Source organism: Panthera pardus, unplaced genomic scaffold, assembly GCF_024362965.1.
Source record: "Panthera pardus isolate Hobbes unplaced genomic scaffold, ASM2436296v1 HiC_scaffold_22, whole genome shotgun sequence".
NCBI lineage: Eukaryota > Metazoa > Chordata > Mammalia > Carnivora > Felidae > Panthera > Panthera pardus.
In genome coordinates, this window is record NW_026526788.1 from 68,969,202 (window position 1) to 68,990,537 (window position 21,336).

Below are 21,336 nucleotides of genomic sequence, written 5' to 3' on the forward strand. Positions count from 1 at the left end.
GGCATAGCGTAGAGATTCAGGAGGAGAGGGGGGATGGTAAAAGGGTAAGCAGTGATCTTGAGCAGAGTTCCCAAGGCTCAACTCCTGGTTTTGTGATCCTCTTGTGTTTCTTGGCCCTGGTGCTGATGTTAACAACAGGCTCTACTCAACCCAGACGCCATATGTAGTTTTAAGCCTGGGATAACAACTTGAGTTTGGCAGTGTCTTGTTTTTTGCTCCCTCGGTTCTCTAAGTTGGATTTTCGAAACCTCTCAAATCTGGAGGCCATTTCTCCATTGGATATATTTATGTGTCTGTCCGCTTTATCAGGAATGTGGTTGCATTCAGGTCTGTTGTCCTAAGCGCCTTTGTTTGTAGCCGCATTCCATGCAGTTCGGTCTTTCAGCCTCCTGTATTTACTAACTATTCAGATGCCTTGCGGTATTCACACACAGATTATGTAAAATAAAAAAATACATTATTAAGGCAGTGGATGCTGTGAATGGATTATTACAATTTGCCTATCATGGTAATGGCACCTGTTAGAGGTGTGATACAAAAGGCAGTGACAGGCAGTGTAATTTAGTAATTGTGGCCATTGTACTGTGTGGCTGGTCAGTTCACCAGGCAAGTACAAAGGAAGCAGTGTTATAGTGGAGCAGGGGTGGGTACGCTTAATAGAGAGAGCTAGTTGTGTACTGAAAGAGACTTTTGGTGGAGGGCTAACTCCCAGGGGGCGACTTCGAATGAGTTGAAAAGAATGAACAAAAGTACAAAAATGGTACAGGTTTTCCTGTTTCAGCTCTTAAAGTGACAGACGGGCTATGTGGGTGCACATTGCCAGCACTTTCTCCTACTGCCAAAAGAGCTTCTTTTCAAAATACTCAGTCAAAGTTGCCTTGTCATGCGGCAGTCACATATAATGTACTCTTTTCTTCCCCTATATGTAAACACATACTGTGTCAAAGTTCAGATCTGACTGGCATAGGGGACAAATGCACTAAAGTCTGAGAAAACCGCTTGTTTACAGTCTATAGCAATATCTAATTTTTTTTTCAATGTTTAATTCATTTTTTGAGAGACAGAGCAAAAGCTGGAGAGGGGCAGAGACAGAGGGAGACACAGAATCTGAAGCAGGCTCCAGGCTCTAAGCTGTCAGCACAGAGCCCGACATGGAGCTCAAACTCATGAACTGTGAGATCATGACCTGAGCTGAAGTTGGGCCCCTTAACTGACTGAGCCACCCAGGTACCCCCTGCAACAGTATCTAAAGAGCGCATAACCATGGATTCAGAAAGAATGTCTACTCATATGTCCTTTTCCTCTTAATTTTTCTGTTCTCCTTAGTATTATTGAATATCATGGATGGTTTTGCTTTGCTACTGGTCTGAAAATTCTGGCATCATAACAGTCTGTGTAATTAAGGCTGAACTTTGGCATCAGAATAGGTAACAGAAATTAACAGTAAGAATTTAGGAAGCATATTTTCAGCTTACCTCAAGAACTTGTGATGTCATGCTGTTTCTCAGGGCACTACTGAGAAATACTAGAGAAGGGAATGAGCGAAAGCATGACAAAAAAGGATCCAACGCACCCAGAGGACTTTAGCATCCCCAAATAACGTGTCCTGGGTTTCCTTCCCAGAAGGATGTCAGATTGCCTGCATTGATGCATGATCCACTTACGACGTCAGGCGTATCATACCTGTGGTGTCAGGGATAATACAGGATGAGTCGCTGGAAGCAGGAATTTCCTCCACCTGTCTCTTGCTTGCTTTGCTGTCCCAGTTCAAGTAAAGACTGACCACAAACTGTGCTCTTCCCAGATTGGATATTGATTTCTTCTTATGGGCCAGGCAAGGTGCTAGGCTCTTTATAAGCATTTCCACATTTAATCTTTGCACCAACCTGTGGAGTATAGGTAGAATTACCATCCCCATGCAACAGATAAGGAAACAGAGGATCGGGGAGTTCCCATAGCCTTCTTATATGCGGTGAGTTGGAATGATGTTTTCACATTTTCTCCATGTTTATGTGTGTGTTTATATATAGATAACACACACACACACTTTGGTGTATACAAACACATACTTAATTCTAGTGTCTTAGAACAAAGTAACCATGATGTATTTGTAATGATAGTTTACAATGTTTTGGAAACTGAATCGTGAAAATTAGTCATAAGATTCCAGAAGCATATCATGGAATGAAGTATCAGCATTTTGTCCCACAAATCATTTTAATAGCATGAGCTACATGAACTAGGTCCGTTATGAAACTTTACGTGTAGAGTATATAATGCTACTGGGAGCCAGCCCAGTTTTAATAAAGGGCCACACAGAAGAAAATTTATGCCACAAAATGTCGATTCATGTCTCTTAACTTGTGTAAATAGTGCTGCAGACAGTATGAGACATGTGTGAATGGGCGAGGTGCGCCACTGTTCTGAATCACTCACGCAGAGCTTTGGCCATCAGCCCAATGAAACGGGTGTGTCACTTACAAGGGTGCCAACTGAATAGATGCAGTTGGATGGTATTTAAAACATGATTTTGTACTTTGCTGTGTAGAACAGCTATTACAGCGTGTTACTTTTCTTTGCACTAGTTTTGACATATGAACATTCTTAACTGAAAAAGAATGTCATTTTCACGAAAGAACTCCCTGTACAATAAAGTTAGCATTTATAGTCATCCTAACATATGCAATGATTTGATAAGCTTGAATATTCTAAGAGGCAGAAGTTTCCTTTTTCTGCTTCCTAGAAATTATCCCGAAGTTTGCAGAGTAGCCAAGGAGAAAGATAGAGGGGTTTATTTCTGGCATCGGGTTGTACAAAGAGACAACAAAAGATTATGGATTTTCTCCTCCGCCTCTGCATTATAATGTCAGTAACTATGGAATGAATTAGCATGTTGACATGCTGCATATAAACAGTATTCCACAGCTGTAATGGAGCACTCAAGCAGGGAAAGTGTTGGGTGTTTTGGACAGACAGAAGTGGAGTCAGAGATCAATATTCTGTAGCTTAAAGATTGCACTTACGTCTGATAAAACCACCTGGGTTTCCTCAGCGGCTGAGGTCAAGGATGTGGCCACAAACCCATGTGCTCCTCAGACTGTTGGAGTCAAGTCCTCTGTTTGTATACAGTGTATAAATGGTAATGTGGATAAACACTGCCCCCTCCAACCACATAATTACGTCGATTGCTGAAAAAACCAAGAAATGTACCAAAATATCACAGGAAAGCTATTTCTAACACGACTTTGCTCTTTATGGCTAAGTGGCAGCCACCGTTTTTTTTTTCTTCTTCTAAATTATGTGTTCTTGTTTCAAGCATTTAGATGATGCAAAACAGATTTTTGTGGCAACATTCTTCTTCGCAGCCAAAAAAGCATTCAAGGAAGCTCTATACTCCTAAGTTGCTATTTATTCTGGACCTTTCACGTTATCGGCATAAACTCATCTCATTTTAAAATGAGAAATAAACTACTTTTTTTTAAGGCTGTTTCTTAGAACTGCTATGCCAATAAAATATCTAATCACGATGGGAAGCATAAGTTTTTACATTATTAGTTAGAAATGAATAAGAAGTGAACATAAGAGATGCAAAAAATAATAACCCCTTTATTGTCTTCCCGCAGTGCTCTGAATAAAGCAGATTCTTTTCAACAGAGACATGCGAGTTCCAGTTAAGATCATGGATAATGTGATGGCATATGACCTATAATCTCAAAAGGAATGAATAATTTTATTACCAGTTCTTAACATCAACTTTCTTATCTCTCTTTTTTCCCTTTTTCATCTTTTCCTTTTCTCCATCCCTGTCACTTTGCCCTGCCTGTCCTTCCCTTGCCAACCTCCTTCGAAACAATTGTGGTTAACAGAGTCGGAAGTCAAAATAGTTTCTCTCATAGCCATGGTAAAAAAGACCAAAGTAAACAAATTCACAATTTCTCATTTCCAACATCTCCACTTTGCACATCCTATTATTATGGCACTTAGTTTTAGGGTAACCACTGGTGATTTAGTTGTCTAAAAATGGCCAGTGGTTTTTAGCAGCAAACATGTTTTATTCTTTCAGGGACCTTGAAATTTAAACTCAGAAATTCCACATGCATAAACTTGCCCTGTTCCAGCACCATCCATTTATATATGTAAGTTCCCATTGTCATTTGTTTGTCTTTCTTAGGCATTAGATGTAGGATCTTAGGAAAGTGTCACATGTTTCAATGGGTCTGGATGCTGTATATGGAATACATATCCCTTTCAATAGGTATTAAAATCAGTTGTTGCAAGAATCCTTCAATTAAATTAAAAATTTGTGGGGAAATACTATTTCTGTTTCCAGTGTTTCCAAAAGTATATTCAAGGTCGCTTAGCTCTATGAATGTTCTGAGTGAACACTATTTTCCAAAGATTCATTTAACAAATTTAATTCTTGCCATGTACATACCATTGCAGTTGTGGAAACTTCAGAGGAGTATAATATATGTTCTCAAGAGTTTATAACATAGATAGGAGAGTTAAACAATACCAAATTAAGAGCTGGGGTGGTGACTGCCTCAGAGAATAAATGTGAGAGTGACTCGGGAAGGAACTGGAAAGAAAGTCGAGAGAAAAGGACCTAGCTCTAACTGTTGTACGTTAATGAAGAGGAAAAAAGGAAAAGATAATAAAGCTTTGATGAACAAGCAGATGTGAAGTGGCTACATTAAATGGAATTCCTTGACGTTCGATATCAAAAGATACCTTGGCAGAAATTTTTGAAAATTTACTTCTATTAAGTTACATTTCTTGAAGAACTAAATGCAATGAGCACATTATCTAGGCTATTCCCATATTTTGAATGGATTAATTAGTAAATGTACAAATACCCCTAATACTCAGAATTAGATTCTGAGTGGCATAACTGGAATTATAAAAATGTATTACAAAAACGTAATGGGATTTTTTTAAGGTTATTTTTCCCTCGAGGTTAAGAAAGAAAATGACTTTTAGACTTCCTTTCTTCTCCCCCTCCCTCCAAATTCCTGAACTATTTTAAGTGCTTCTGATGTTTTCTTACATTCTTAATGCATTGTTTTAATCAGAAGGGTGTGTGTGTGTGTGTGTGTGTGTGTGTGTATTTATGCTGAACTTGTGCTTTGTTGGTTTTAGTAAAATAAGGTTTAAAAGCCAAGTCTTTTCCACTGAAATGAAATTAAAAACCACTGCTGCTGTGATGTCATGAAAGAAAAATGAGGTGGATTTAGGCAGGAAAATTGTGTAAAGAAAACTTTATGAGGCTTTTAAAGGAGCTTGTGCGATGTCTTCTAACTTGAACTAAGCTGCGATTGTGTGTTCACCATCTCCACGGTGAACCTGGTTGTTCGAAAGGAAAAAAGTAGACAAGCAACAGAAATGGAAGTATGAGTGGCTTGGAGCAAACAGCAATAAATATAGTTTTTCCATTTCCTCTAAAATAGTTGTATTTTAGGCTGTATCATTATGAAGTTTTTTTTTTTCCTTTTGAAAAAAAAGACTAATTTCTAAAGCAAATCAGTACTAAAAGTAGTAAATATAAACAATTTCAGAATATTACTTCAGGAGAGCGTGTTCACACTTGTTGAATGTTTCAAGTCATTCATTGAAAGACTGATAATAATTCTATGTTGTCACATGTTTGAAAATTCAGTTTCTCTATTCAGCGTGGAGCGATTCTACAATTTCTTTGAAATGAATGACAATACCCCCCTTACAAATCGAGAGCATAAAGAAGGATGAGGCTATGTTTCACTCCGGATGGTTTCAAGGCAGGCTCTTTCCCGAGTCTGCCTTAGAACTGCAGGTAGAAAGTAGTGGGGAGTAGAAATGCATGAAAGGTAAGTTTTATTAGCTTTGCAAGCCCGTATCCCTCACATAGGCCCTCATTGTGTGGGGCTTTCATGCACCGTAATGTGCGTTCAACACTTTCCCTCAACTGGCAGCATTAACTTCCGTGTGCGTCATCGCTGCGTCATGAGTGTGTTTAATCACATCGCTCCTTGATTCCAGGCTTTGTCCAGCTTTCTTACCTCTCCCGACACCTTCACTCACTTGCAGAACACAGTTCCTGGCAGAGATGGAAGTATTTATTTCAGTCGAATGCATCAGTGCAGTTTCCTGTAAGCACTTTCCCTACATATTTCTACTCTTTGCTTCCTCGTCTTCTTTTGTTTCTTTTCAAAGTTCTATAAAAATGAAGTTACGAATATTGATGATCTTTACTTCAAAGAGAACTATTTTGTTTGCCTTACGGTGTCTGAGAACTGGTTTGTCTTCCCAAAACGTTTTAAAACCTCACTTGTCTTCATTAATAAATGGGAGAAAAGGGAGGGGAAATGAATTGCAAAGAGTAACATCTGACATATCTAAAAATAATAGTAATGGTAACAGCTAACATTCGCCAAGCCCTCACTATGTGTAGACATTGTTCTAAGTGCTTTATGTGTTAACGATCCTCTGAAGGAGGTATTATTTTTGCCCCCATTTATAGTGAGGAGGCCACAGGGAGTTTGGTAACTCACCGAACACAGCACTACTGGAAAATGGTAGAACAGGGATTTAAACTAGCAGTCTGACATCAGAATCTGCATTCTTGACCAGAAATTATTACAACACACACAAGTATTAAGTCAGAAGAGAGAAAGTTCTGTTACAGAAGCCCGGATTTATTTCATGACAATTGCAATGTGCATTTCCTTAAAGATGATGATTTATAGTTTTCTGCCTTTTTATAGATTTAATGTGTATAGGGATTGAAGGGCCAAACCTTAATGTTAGGGTGCTATTTAAGTGTAGATTTCTAGTTTTCATGACACAATATTTTTATACTTAAAATATGAACTCAGTAACTCTTCCAGTCAGATGTTTTTACTGAATCTCTATTAGAGTTATTTTGGGTCCTAGTCATGTTTCTTGATGTTTAGCGTGAGTTTCACTGAAAAGCTTGTATGTGGGTGAATTGATATTAAGAATTTTTTTTCTCATTCAGAGCTTATAATGGAAATATATGTTCAGTGACTCAGAGAAAGTGCTAAAGGGGAACGTAGAGTGTTGGGAATACATATAAATATATAAGATTTATTTATTGCATTAGACCAGAGATTGGAAGCAAGAACAGAAGATTCTGGAATAATAGGGTACAGAAAGATAGCCACAACTCAAGGAAGAATTAGCTTCAGCTAACATATCTCTGCTTCGGGCTGTAATCGTAGGAGCATGTAATGTGCTGTGCATGGGAACCCCAAGAACTCAGCTTCCTTTTGTTTTCTCAGATTTATGTTATAAGGGTTATATTTCAAAAACAACTTTGTATTTCTTAGTATATGAAATTTACCTTCTCAGAGCCTTTACTGCCTCTTGCTGGCAAGATAAAATCCAGACATTTCAGGCTGGTATTTAAGGCCCCCAAGCTCCTTCCCCTTATCTCCCAACATCTGTGCTCCAACCGTATCAGCCATCCCACACGTTACCTGGGAGACAGAGTGGCCCCCAAAGATGTCCATTGCCTAATCTCTGGACCCTGAAAATATTTTATAAACACAAAAAAAGGGGCTTTGCAGATGTAAATAAGGTTACAGAACTTAAGATAGGGAGAGTTTCCTCAACCTGGTGAACCCAGTCTAATCCCATGAGCTCTTTAAAGCAAAGAACTTTCTGTGATTAGAGGCAGAAGAGATTCAGCCGGAAGAGAAGCTGGAAAGATTTGAATTGTAAGAAGGATTCACAGTACCTTTGCTGGTCTAAAGGCGGAGGGGGCAAGGTGATGAGGAGGACAGAGAGCATAAGGGGCTGAGTGAGAGAGATCTTTGGCTAACGGCCAACAGAGAAACAAGGGCCTCAGGAACGGAATTTGGCCAACAACCTGCATGAGTTTCAAAATGGATTCATCTCAAAGAGCCTCCAGAAATGGCCACAGCCCAGGCTGCAATTGTAGCCTTGTAGAACCCACGGCAGAAGCAGTCATGCCCACCTAGACCCCCCCCCCCCACCTTTAGAACTGTGAGATCATAAATTTGTGTTGTTTTAAGCCTTAAGTTTAAATTTGAGGTAATTTTTTTTTTTAAGTTTACTTATTTATTTTGGAGAGAGAGAGAGAGGAGGAGCACAAGCAGGGAAGAGGCAGAGAGGGAAGGAGACACAGGGAATCCGAAGCAGGGAATCTGAAGTAGCTTTCAGGCTCTGTCGGTGCAGAGCCTGATGTGGGGCTCAAACTCATTGTGAAATCATGACCTGAGCCGAAGTCAGACGCTAACCGACTGAGCCACCCCGGTGCCCTTTGGGGTAATTATTTATAGCGGCAAATGCCCTTTCTTCATCCTTGTAATTATCTATTCATCCTCCAAGTCTTCTTAACTCAAGTGGCATTTCCTCTGTGAAGGCTTCCATAGAAGTCCCACCCAGAAAAATCACCCTTCCATCTGTTGATGCCATTGGGTTTCTGTCTGTCTGATGGCATTTCTTCATTAGGCTTGGTGTCGTCTTTAGCTGTTTGCATCCATCTCTTCCCTACTAAATCACAGCACTTGGAATCTGTCTGTGTTTTGGTTTGTATGGACACATTATTTCCGATAGTACTTTGTACGTAGTAGGTGCGCAATCCATAAATGCTGCATTCTGAATCCCATCCTCAGAACGTGAATGGCGCCCGTAATACATTTACTCAGTCTGCAAATTATTGAGCTATATGGGAAATGAAACCAGATGTGGTTCTTACCCTCATGGAACTGACAAGCCAGTGGAGGAAAGGAAGACATTAGTCAAGTAACCCGAAAGGTAAGCCTAAAATTAGAGACTTGGTTAAGTGCCGTGAAGGAAAGGGTATGTATAGCGCTGTGATGCAGTAGATCATAACGAAGTGTTTGTCAAACGAGGGACTGTATGGTACCTGAAGAAAGAAAATAACAATTCAGATTATTCGGCTTAAAGGAGAGACTGCATAGCAGTGGTTTCAAATAGGTTAGAATTAGGGACTGTCATATCAGGAGGGAGGATGATCTTTCCCATCTTCTTAAAGGAGCAGTGAGGAGTGAAACGGGGTTGCACGTCTGAGGAATTGCGGTCAGACCTGGAGTTTTCAACCCTGGCTCAACGTTAGAATCAACTGAAGAGCTTTCAGAAATTAGTAATGTTTGGGCCCCATCCCAGACCAATTGAATCAGAATCTCCAGGGTGAGGTGTAAGCAACAATATTTTTAAAAGCTCTTCAGCTACTTCTGATGCCAATGAAGACTGAGAACCACTATTTTGGCATTTTCAGTGCATTTTCAGATGTCACGGTCAGAGGATAGACAAGGTTGTGAAATGTGGGCAACAAAACCCCCTCCTCGGAGGGAGCCCTCCAACTAGGATAGAAAAAGCCTCCTTTTTTTTTTTTTGTTTTTGTTTTAGAAAAAGCCTCCTTGAAATGGGTTGGGGTCAACGGTTCTGTCTAAAAGCCGGCCGGAGCTGATCGTCTTTTTTTTTTTTCCATAACATCGATTAGAATTTTTCTAATTATAAAAGTGAAGGGTTTGGGGTTTGTTGTTGTTGTTGTTGTTGTTGTTGTTGTTGTTTTCATATAAAAATTTAGGAAAAGTAGCCTGGGTGGCTGAGTCGCTTAAGCAACCGACTTCAGCTCAGGTCACGATCTCACGGTTTGTGAGTTCGAGCCCCACATCCGGCTCTGTACTGACAGCTCAGAACCTGGAGCCTGTTTCAGATTCTGTGTCTCCCTATCTGTCTGCCCCTCCCCTGCTCACGCTCTGTCTCTCTGTCCTTCAAAAAATAAATAAATATTAAAAAAAAATTTAGGAAAAATAGAAAAGCACACAGAAGACAATAAAACTCACTCATAATTCCACCAACTGTTCTAAGTATTTTTTGACAAATATTCTAGGGTCACAGGTTGCTGGATGTGTGGATGTGTGAATGCATTCATACAGGACATGTGGCTGCCCTTTTGAAAACTTGGTCATGTCACACCGTACGTTCATTACCAATGGAATGCATTTAAGGTAGTAACCCCTGAAATGTAGATCACGTTTTTTAAAGCCAGCTTTAAAAAAAATTAATAGAATAGGGGCGCCTGGGTGGCTCAGTCAGTTAAGCAGCCAACTTCAGCTCAGGTCATGATCTCGCAGTTTGTGAGTTCTGGGCCCATGTCAGGCTCTGTGCTGACAGCTCAGGGCCTGCAGCCTGCTTCAGATTCTGTGTCTCCCTCTCTCTCTGTCCCTCTCCCGCTCACACTCTATCTTTGTCTCTCTCAAATATAAATAAATATTTAAAAAAATTAATAGAATATGAAGATATTTCCTTATTTTCAAATATGCTATTGAGAAATAAAAATCAATGTCTGTCTACTCTCTCATCCTATGAGTATACCATAAATTTATTTAACCAGACCCCTATAACTAGACTTTTTCTGACTGTAACTTTTTTGCTATTCTAATTTTGCAATAGGAATACTTGTTCATAACTCTTTGCATAAATTTCTGGTTATTTCTTAATGGTATATTCCCAAGAGTGGAATTGCTAGGCCAAAGAACATGAATATTTTCACGATTTTCTATATGTAATACCCAACTATCTTTTATAAATCTATAATAGTTTAAATTCTCTTTCCTAAACCTTCGCTCACACTGAGTGAAAATGTGTTTGTGGTTTCTATTGCATTTCTTTATCACAAGTAAGGCTGATATTTTCTCTTATGTTTATTAATCGTTGTAATTCTCTTGCTTATTTTTTCTTTGAAAGTTAATTTTTTTCTGTTGATGTGTTTGTGTTTTTCTCCTTGATTTACATAAGAGCTCTTCTAGTAACTGTTTTGTGTGTCATGTTTGTGGCATACTTTTTTCAAATTTGTCAGTAGGCTTTTTCTTCTGTTCTTGAAGTACTGAAATTTTAAATTTGATCAGATGAAATTTTTTTTTAAATTATTTTTCCCTTTGAATTTCTGCTGAGAGAAGCCTTCCCTGCCATAGCTAAGATCAAAAAGAAACTCATATTTTCCTTCTAATTCCTTTATGGTTTTATTTCTTGGGTTGTTGTCTGGTTCTCATCCTTTGACACGAACTTGAATTGGAGGTTTGAGAATGAGACAGATCTGGAAGAGAGTCTGGACTCCAGCACTTACCATTACCTGTGAGAATTGACTGAACCTCTGGGGATCTGTTTCTCTGTCTGTAAGTGTTACAAGTATAACCCAGCCTGTGATGACATAAAAAAAATAAAAAATAAAAATAAAAAAAAATACTGAGCACGGGGCCTGGCACATAGTGAATGCTCAAAAAAAAAAAAAAAAAAAAGTCATTTCCTCCACTTGCTTTCTTCAGAGTAGCATTATCAGGCTAGCATTCAAAGATCCAAGACCATTTCTCAGTCAGGTTTCCTCCAGTAAATTCTGACACCTTGATTTTGGACTGTCTCCAGTTTAACCCTTTTCTCTCTTTGGTCCCTGAGGTCTCTCTAATTCTCCAAAGGGTACAGTTGCATTTTTCATGTATGCAACTAGTTTATGTACCACTTATTGAAAGGCCTCTTCTTTCTCTTCTGAACCACTGTTTTCCCTCTGTTTAGTCTTCAAATGTACCTTTCTATTCGCTTTAGCCTTTGACTGACATTTCTGTGAAGCATTTTGTGATGTGCATTTACAACACTATGTAAAAATAAACTGCATTGTGTTATTTAAATATTTAGAGGCCTTTGTGGCCTTGCAGGCTATTTTTAAAACGACCTTTAAAACCATTTGCAAAGAAGACAAAAGTAATGGGGAGAAAGCATAACCTTTTAATGTTTCCTTCATTAGCGGTGTTCCCTCCCTTGGATGTATTGCCTTTGCTTTGATAGCTCATAATGTAGGATACATCAAAGACCCAAATAATGGAGAACAATGGGGAACAATTTTTAAAAGCTTATTTTGTATTATTGCTCCGCCATTAGGTGTCAGATGGAAAAGCTTCCATTCTTTTAAATAACCTGGACTCATGATTGATTTCCTATATACTATATACCCTCTTGGTAATGCTGCTATGTGAGGAAAGGCCTGCTACATATTCATACGTGAATTGGCTTATCTGGTTTTCTCAGGCTTTGCTTTTGTGAAATGATTTTACTTTCGAGAGGAAAGAATCAACCTACTTTATATCTGACTTAGTAATTACAAGAAGCTGGATCACAGTAAGATTCCACTGTGTTCCTTCTTTCCTTCGGTCCTCCATTCACCCTTTCTTCACAACTTCCCAAAGAAACAAGGGTGCGAGAGACAGGAGGTCAAGGCCACTGTAGAGAGCCAAGGTTTGAATGCCTGAAAAGGCCTGAAATGTGAAGCAGCCAGCTAGGATTCAGGGATCCGTGAGGCTGCAGTAAGGTAGGAAACAGGCCACAAGGAGGGGTCTGGTTAGGCTAGAGAAGGCAGGTGGTCAGAATATAACCCCCTGTGGTGTTGGGTGGGTGTTGGAAAGTCAAACTGGACTGACTTTATTTTTTAGTTTTAAATAGAGCCAGGGCTTAGGGTATGTGAGTGTGTGTGTGTATGGATATGTATGTGCATGATGTCTAAATTAAACATTCACGTTCCTTCACATGACTATTTGCTGAAATATTCTTGGTGTGTATATACACACACATACACAAAGTTAAATATTAGGACAAAACAGCACATGATGAATGTCAATAAGTGAAGAGCCAATAAGCCCAGGAGGGGAAAACCTTTGTGGAGTACCTTCGATACCAGAGACTTTGTTCTATACTCAAAAAGAATAAAGAATATGGGGTGCCTGCCTGCCTCAGTCGGTTAAACATCCAACTTCAGCTCAGGTCATGATCTCGCAGTTTGTGAGTTCGAGCCCCGCATTGGGCTCTGTGCTGCCAGCTCAGAGCCTGGAGCCTGCTTCAGGTTCTATGTCTCCCTCTCTCTTTGCCCCTCCCCTACTCACACTCTGTCTCTCTCTGTCTCTCAAAAAATGAATAAACGTTAGAAAAAAATTTTTTAAAAAAGAATAAAGAACAATAATATCCCAGCACAGGGCCTGGCACATAGAGGTCAACTCGAGGAAATATTTTAAAAATTAAATATGCTATGTGTAAGTATTTTAAAACCTAATTATACTATGTCATTATTGTGAAGTAGATACTGTTGTTTTCCTCCTTTTATAGAATCAGAAACTAAGGTTTGGTGAAAGTAAGAGTCGTGTTCAAGGTCACACAGCTGGGTGTGTACTGAAATAGGTTTTAAATACATAACTGACTAACTCCAGAGTCCTAGTTATTAACCACCACAGTTGCAAAACACTTCTGAGATATGAACTATTTGAAAACAATGTGTGGTAGATAGAATATTGCCCTCCTCCCCCAAGATGTCCTGGTCCATACATTATCTTCATGGCAGAAGGGACTTTGCAGATATGATTGTGTGTGATCTTGAGATGAGAAGATTATTCTGGATGGTCTGGGTGGTCCCAATAGAATCACTAGGGTCCTTATAAGAGGTGGGTAACAGTGTCAGAGTCAGAGAAGATGTGATGATAGAAGCCGAGGTCAGACAGGGAGGGGTTTGAAGAGACTGTTCCATTCACTTTGCAGATGGAGGAAGGGGCCACAGCCAAGGAATGGGGGTGACCTCTAGAAGCTGGAAAAGGCCAGGAAACACTCTCCCCTAGAGCCTCCATAAGGAACACCACCCTGATGACACTTTGATTTTGGTCCAGTAAGATCCATTTCAGACTTCTGACTTCCAAAACTATATGAGAATAAATTTGTGTTTTTTTAAACCATTGAGTTTGTGGTAATTTGTTACAGTAGCAATAAGATACTCACACGTAGTGCTCGAAAAAGATGGGTCCAGCAGTGAAATACAAAATGAATCCACACAGTGAGACTGAGAAGGCTGCTGCAACCACCCCCACCCCCAGGTGACCTGGAACTGTATCCTTTCTTCACTTTTTATTTCCTTCCTAACATAGATGGTCTTTGCGTTGACCAGTCATAACTGGGACAGGTGAATTTCCCATTCTTGTTTCTTCTTCTTAACAGCCTCACTTGAAAATAAGTGAGAGGAATTGTTCTTTGGGGGATTGTAGATATCGGCAGAATTAGCTACTTTTATGTAAGGGGGAAAGTGATGTTTTTTCATGTCTCCCCAAATCTTTCTTCTACCACACATATGTATGACATTGAATAGGTACTTGTATTGGGCTGGTTTTTCCATTGAGTCTGTGGCACAGAGCTGGCCAGGACAGTATAAACTTTTTTTTCTTAAGTAGTCTTCATGTCCAGTGGGGAGCCCAACGTGGGGCTTGAACTCATGACACTGAGATCAAGACCTGAGCTGAGATCGAATCGGATGCTTCACCTACCGAGCCACACAGGCGCCACTAAACTGTTTTCTAATTTAAAAAAACTTTAAGAATGTTTATTCTTTTAAGCATTCTGTGTGCTACAGCTTGGGACTAGGGGACAAGGAATTTAGAAAAAAAGGATGGCTACATAGTGGGGAAATATCACTTTAAGTTATATGTGGAAAAACTTGACTGCATTTTGGAATTTCCAGAGGATATCACAGACATACTGTCTAACATACAGTGACAGAGGTGATGTCTAAATTAAACATTCATGTTCCTTCACATGACTATTTGCTGAAATATTCATGGTAGAATATACTTTATTCTTTTTTATGATTAAAGTTTGCCCCAAATGTGCATGCTTATTTATGCCCTTGGGATTAGGGTCAACTGTTGGTGTGGTAGGCAACAGATTAAAGTAACTTTATTTTTAAAATTTAGTATGCTTTAATAGGTTATAAGTAGACTTAAAAGTACATCAGTTAATTTTAACCTTATAGCCTCAAAAGCACATATATGTATAAATTGCAGCTATATTCCCATAAATTTCACATTTATATTTCCAGCTGCAGACATATATCCAGCTGCCTACTCAGCATGTCCAACTGAATGCTCTTTGTCAGCTCAAGCTTCATGTGTCCAGAACAGAACTCTCCCTTCCCCCACCATCCTACCCTCCCCCCGATCTCTTCCATCTCAGTTAATAGTAATACCTTCCATTTAGTTGTTCAAACCAAAATCTTGGAGCCAGCTTGGATTCCTCCATCTATATCAAGCCTCACATCCAATCCATCTGCAAATCCTAGAGACTCACCTTCAAAGGATGTTCCAAGTCTGACCACTTGTCTTCACCACCACCGTTTCCACTCTGATCCGAGCCGCCTACACCTCCACCCTGGGCTGCCATAGTAGCCTCCTAATTGCTCCCCCTTCCACAAGTATCCCAGAATAGTCTTCTCTGTCCTTATTAGCAGCCAGAAGGACACTTGGAAAATTTAACTCAGATTAAGTCAACCTCTGATCAGACTGCCTAGTTGACATAAAATCCAATCTGTACTGTGTGTGGCCCAGAGGGCCTCCTATTATCTGGCCACTTTTCCCTCCAACCACAATTTCTACTTGTCTTCTTTATGTGTTCCTCAAAAATGCCTAGCATGTTCTTGCCCTAGGGTCTCTGTTTTCACTATTTCTTCTGCCCAGAAGTTCCTCTTCCCTCTCCCAGATATTCACATAGCTCACATGCACTTCATTCAAGTGTGGCCTCTTCAGAAAGCTCTTTCCTGACTACTCTAAGATAAATTCTCTTTCATTTTTGCCTTATTCTACACCTCATTACCTAGACTTCATAGTCTATATTTGTTGTTACCGTCTTTTTGGCCATCACAGTGTAAAGTCCAGGAGACAAGATCTGTTTTGTTCCCTGCTGGGTCTCTAGCTCCTAACATAGTGCGTGGGAAAGAGTGAATGTTCAAAAAATCATGAATGAATGAATGAATGAATGAATGAATGAATGAATGAATTTTTACAACTGTTTAAAATTCGTGTTTGGTGTAAATTACATCCTGACAATTATTCGCACTCTTTCATCTGGAGCATGCAAATGTGGGTGCAAAATATTTCGTTTGCTGTGTGCAATTCCTCATGCTAGGACTTCTGAATAGGCAACTATGAATAAAGTGCAGTTCCTGGCATGCTCTCAAGGCCTTTACAGTCTAATAAAGATGAATTTCAGTAAATGTTGGGCTGGCAAGTATAACAACGTGACTCTGAATACTGTAACCATGTGTTGCAAGGATAGTTCGATGGGAGTCAAAAAAGAGAGCATTCATAGCTAGTTGCTAGGATTAGGGAAACTTTCATGAAAGGAGAGTTGAATATTGGCCTGGGTTTTGGACAGTGAGTAGTATTAAGTGGAACATAAGGACAAGGTATTCTGGGTGAAGGGAACCACCTAAACGAAGGTACAGAGGAAGGAAAGTCCACCGTGCTTTTCTAAAGGAAAATATTGACCAACAAGAAACCAGAGTCAATAATACCCAATGACAGTAAATATTGACGTTCAATAAAAACCAGTTGGCATGTCTGCTATGCATAAACAATTTTGCTAATATTCAGAATGTTCTGGACTGAAATTTTGACTCCAAATTATTTACTGTATTTGTTGTATTTAAATATCTGTTTCTATAAGGAAACTTTTGTAAATGTGTCTGGCCTAATTTATTTGGTACCAACCGGGTGCTCCATGCTTTGTCAACACTCTTTATTTACTGTTTCTTGGGCATTTGGTCAATTCTATTAGTTGTTCCATGCCTCATCCTAGGAGGGGATCTGCCCTGTTTGTGTTCATAAGTGTGACAAACCAGCATAATTCCTGACCTTTAAGCTGATGAGCAATAGGAATTCACCAGTTATTCAGTCATGAAACAAGGATTCTCTGTATCAAATATCATCGAAAAGGGAAGTGACATGTGCCATAAGGTATCATTATCAATTAATGAGAATTGTCCACAATTTAGCCCTTTTATGAGTAATTTTCTCAAGGGCTTTGTGAAATTGAATATATAAATACATCTGAAACTGAGTTTAGGTGTTGATAATAATGATCACATCTAGGGTCCTTTGGTGGCTTGGAACTATTCACATACAGATAAAGACAGTGCATTTCCATAAATTCTTAAGAAAGCATGTGGATGGGGTCTGAACCACATTCTTCTGATTGCTGGGCTTAAAGGCCATTAAGAATGGGAAGAGCTGAAAAAGTAAAGGCATTCGTTCCTCACGTGACAGTCACTCTAAATAGCAGACCATTCATTCCATAGACTGCATTTTTCTAATGTGAGCATTTCTAAAGTTAACATGAGCAATGGAATGTCAAAAGTGAAAATTAAATCATTAATTCTAACATATTCCTTTCCTAATTAAGAGTAATTATACCAGGGACCAGGTCTGACTCACCCTTTGACCTCAACCTTGCCCAGTGCCCAGGATTTAATGTTCATTGAGCGAATGAAAATTTTTTTCTCCTCAAATCTTTTGCTTAGGCAGGTCCACAAATGGCAAGGGGCATACCCTGGATATTGCTGAAAATGAGCAATTGATATGCAAAAGTTTGGTGAAATTCAGCTGAGGCGACCCAGGGCTTAAAGAATAATACTCGAAAAATTAAGGAGGATGGAGACTTATCAAAGCTTTCTCTCAGATTGATCATTAATCGTGAAAAGTTTATGTTTAATTTTGAAACCCTTTAAATGCTAAAATAGTTCTAATACCTTTTGATAACAAATTTTGAAATGCCTCAAATAATTGTGAAATTCTGATTGCTATGTTTTTAATATAGAACTGTTGGGGCTAATGGATTTATAAGACATTCCTGTGGACTTACAATTAAGAGTCTTTACTAACAGGCAGCCTTTAGGAAGCAGCTACTAACATATGTTTATAAGGGATGCATAAGCTGGAAAATTGTGGTCAAATGTCAAACAGTAAAACAGCAGAGTTCAAGCTAGTTCACATCAATATTTATGTTAATTTTGTAAACATTTATTTGGGTGATTTTTCCTGATTGACTAGGCTTTAGAGAAACACCTTTATGGAAGAAACACATCAAGGATCAATTTTTTAAAAATCATTTGGTCACATAGAAGTACTTGATAATATGGCCCATACAGTCTGCTAAGCAAATGTGCTGCTTAATTTTTGAAAAACCCATTACATGAGTGAAACATTTTTTAATGTCAGCTAAATAGTTATTTAGGGTCAGGAGTATTCATTGTTCATAGCATTTTACTTTTAATCCGTTAAATAAACTGTGCAGACTTATGGAATGGGTTCTCTTCAGGCTTCTGGTAATTAATTATGATATATTTTGCCCAAGCTGTACCGCCAGGCTGGTAACTCAACCATACGGGGAGGGGGCACGACTCGTTTAAGCTGATTTGGACCTTGTGGCATTTAATTGCAAAAGCATAAGTATAACAGGCTAACCCCAAATGAATGTGGACAACTGATTAACTGGGAACTTGTTGACAGTGTAATGAGATTAAGAGCCCTTTTCTTAATACCACAAAGGCTTTGAGGAACATTTGTCCATAGAAGTCTTTCGGGCCTAAGGGTATGGGGCTGCTGTTGGCCATTGATGTACAGCAGAGGCGTGGGCGACTTCGTTTAATTGTTGCATAGCATTCATTGTCTTTATTTCTGAGTACAAAAAGTCATTATTTTGTTTTATTTTGTTTTGTGTTTGACTTGGCTTGGTTTTGAACCATTTCAACAGTGATAGTATTTTTCTTCATTGCCAAGATTTGTCTCATTCACGTGTCTTCCCCATAGGAGCTAGATGCTATTTTACTTCAAACTGACTTCTTCACACTTTGGATCTCAAATATGCCGTAGGAGTTTCCAGAATCCCTTCCCTTTACATAAGATGCCCGCAGATTTCTTAGTCAAATGGGCATTACTTCTTCAGACTAGCTCAGTAAATGATAAACAAGAATAGTTTTCTATCACGAACCTTACTGCCCCTGACCTCCTACCTCACCCTTCATTGTCCACCCTACCAGACATACGTGGCCTAGCTACGTGTCCAGTTACCTATAAAAGAGAAAACAGTTACCGCTGGCATTTGACAATGTCCAGAAACAATAGCAAAACTTTCATGAGCTCATCCCCCTTAAAAACAATGACATCAAATCCTGGCTCACAATTTTCTTGTAGCATCTCCCGTTACCCAGTGCGTGACCATTTATGATTGGGGGCTGTCAGTGCCTGCTCAACATGCTTTAGACATAAACTCATTCTTTGGTCTGGGGCTTAACCAAAGGTTCAACGATAAGAGTAAACTGAATATAGAGCGAAGGTCAAACCCTTTAATCTATTCATGAATTTTGCATAATGGATGCTCTGGAACCTGCCTGCCTGCCTCCCTGGGTTTGAACCCCACCAACCATGTTAGTTTAGGTGGGTTATCCCATCTCCTTATGCCTCATTTGTGTTGTCTGTGAGCTCTTAACTCCATGGGTTGTTAAGAAGATACATGTAAAGAATTATACATGTAAAAGGTTAAAAGTCATACATGTAAAGAGTTAGAACAACACCTAACACAAAGTAGGATCTCGGTACATCATGATTAAGTCTATTCCCCCACCCACCCTTCTTTTTCTCCGCGCCCCCCCCCCTCCCCACCATCTTCCTCTCTTTCCACTTCTGTTTTCTCTTTCTTCTAGAGAGAATGTAAGGTGCACTAGGATTAAAGAAAAGCAGGGCAAAGAGAAAATAATAACAAAATTAAGTTGGTCAGAATTGCACTCTCTAAGGCCCTATTCATTAATTGGAACTGGATTATAAATTTGCCTCTGAACTTTCTATTGGCCAAAGACAAAAGTCTGATCAGTTATAAGAATCAAAGTAACTAAAACATAAAAAATACCTGTTGGTTTGGGAAAGCACGGCTCTCCTTAACCCCAAGCTTTACATGCCATTCTTGTCATGGGCTCTCACTGCAGGGATGCCATGGGATCTGATGGACAATGTCTTCAACCTTTTCCTTCCTACTGTTCCTCAAGGGCAAACAAATATGGGACTAAGGCAGGGCTCCCAGATTTATTTGATCACAAGCTCTTTCTTTACAGAGCACCTTGCTAAGCTGGCATTCCACCAGATGCAATATTTCTACAAGTGGGGATTGCCTATGAATGTTAATGTGGTAAACTGGAAGGTTCAAGAAAAGAGAAAATCCGGCATTCTAGTTAAAAGGGCTTCATGGTGTATGTATATGTTTGCCTCATCATAGTCCTTGGACATGCCTTTGAGGCTTTCAGATAATTTGACATTCCTGTACATACAGAAACTACTGATTACGTTGCTTCTGGATTTCAGTCTGGTTCTACATATCACCTCTTTCTTATGGAGCTGTTTGGGCATATCATCATGTATCAGGCTATTTCTAGAGAATAAAGGAATGAACTTCAAAAAAAAAAAAAAAAAACGTGTGATAGTTAAAATCTAAAGAGATATAAAACATCAAATTTCTGAATCTTCATGTTTAATTCGTGATTGATGACCTTGTCAAATTAATAGGACCTTTCTTAGTATACAGCAGTGATCACTAAATCATTTACCCATTTAGGTAAATGACATATTCTTCTCACTTAGAACAAGGTAATAAAATGTGTCCAAATGGACATTGTTCTCAAGTAAAGCAGGTTCACCACATAGAAGTTATCCATTTTGAATTAATTTACTAGTTAAATATATAACTGTGTCCATCTATTTGTCTGGATATTATACCTCGCTTGTGATGAGCCCCTTCTGAAAATTTGTGCAAATCAACAGAAATTACTTTTAGGGTATCTTACAACCTTTCCCCCATGGAGCTCAGTTATTTTTGGTTTCAGTTGTGTTCCTGACCCCCACAAAGTCCCCCAGCTGCCTTTCCAACCTGATCCTTCACCACACTCAAGCTTCACCTTCTATAGGTTTTCATTTTACCCTCTCCAGGTCACCTCATATCCAGGAGCGTGACAGATCCAGGCCTGGCTCCTGGGGGTAACAGAGATGGGACAATCTGTTCAGTGTTTCCTTCTCCTCCTTTCACCCCGACAGATTCGCCCAGGGGAGTCTGGGCCATAGTGTGCGCTAGGGACGGCGTTGAAAGGGGAAGGAACATACAGGAGGGTAAACAAGTAATCTAGAAGGTAGAGGAAGAAAGGAAAATTGGTTCCTTCCAGTTTCCCAGACAGAAGGAAAAGGACAGGATCATAGTGCCTTTTTTTTTTTTTTTCTTCCCCACCACGATCTCACCTACTCCTGAGCCACTGGCCAAACATGCTGCTTTTACTTGCATGGACCTGCCTGCTTCCAAAGATAGTTCTATATACGCTAGATGCTCACCTCTCTTGTCTATCCACATCAGGAGTCTGTAACTCAAATATCTGAGGCCACTGAGGAGATACACGTGTGCAGGACAGAGAGGGTAAAAACAATAGAGCAAAGACTAATACCTACCTAGTGATGTCCA

General features: G+C 39.4%; 1 protein-coding gene across 7 annotated transcripts in view; it reads left to right on the forward strand.

The window, feature by feature from the left end:
* VTI1A (vesicle transport through interaction with t-SNAREs 1A) overlaps positions 1–21,336 on the forward strand; it is a 358,352-nt gene that overhangs the window by 128,306 nt on the left and 208,710 nt on the right. The window lies entirely within an intron of this gene.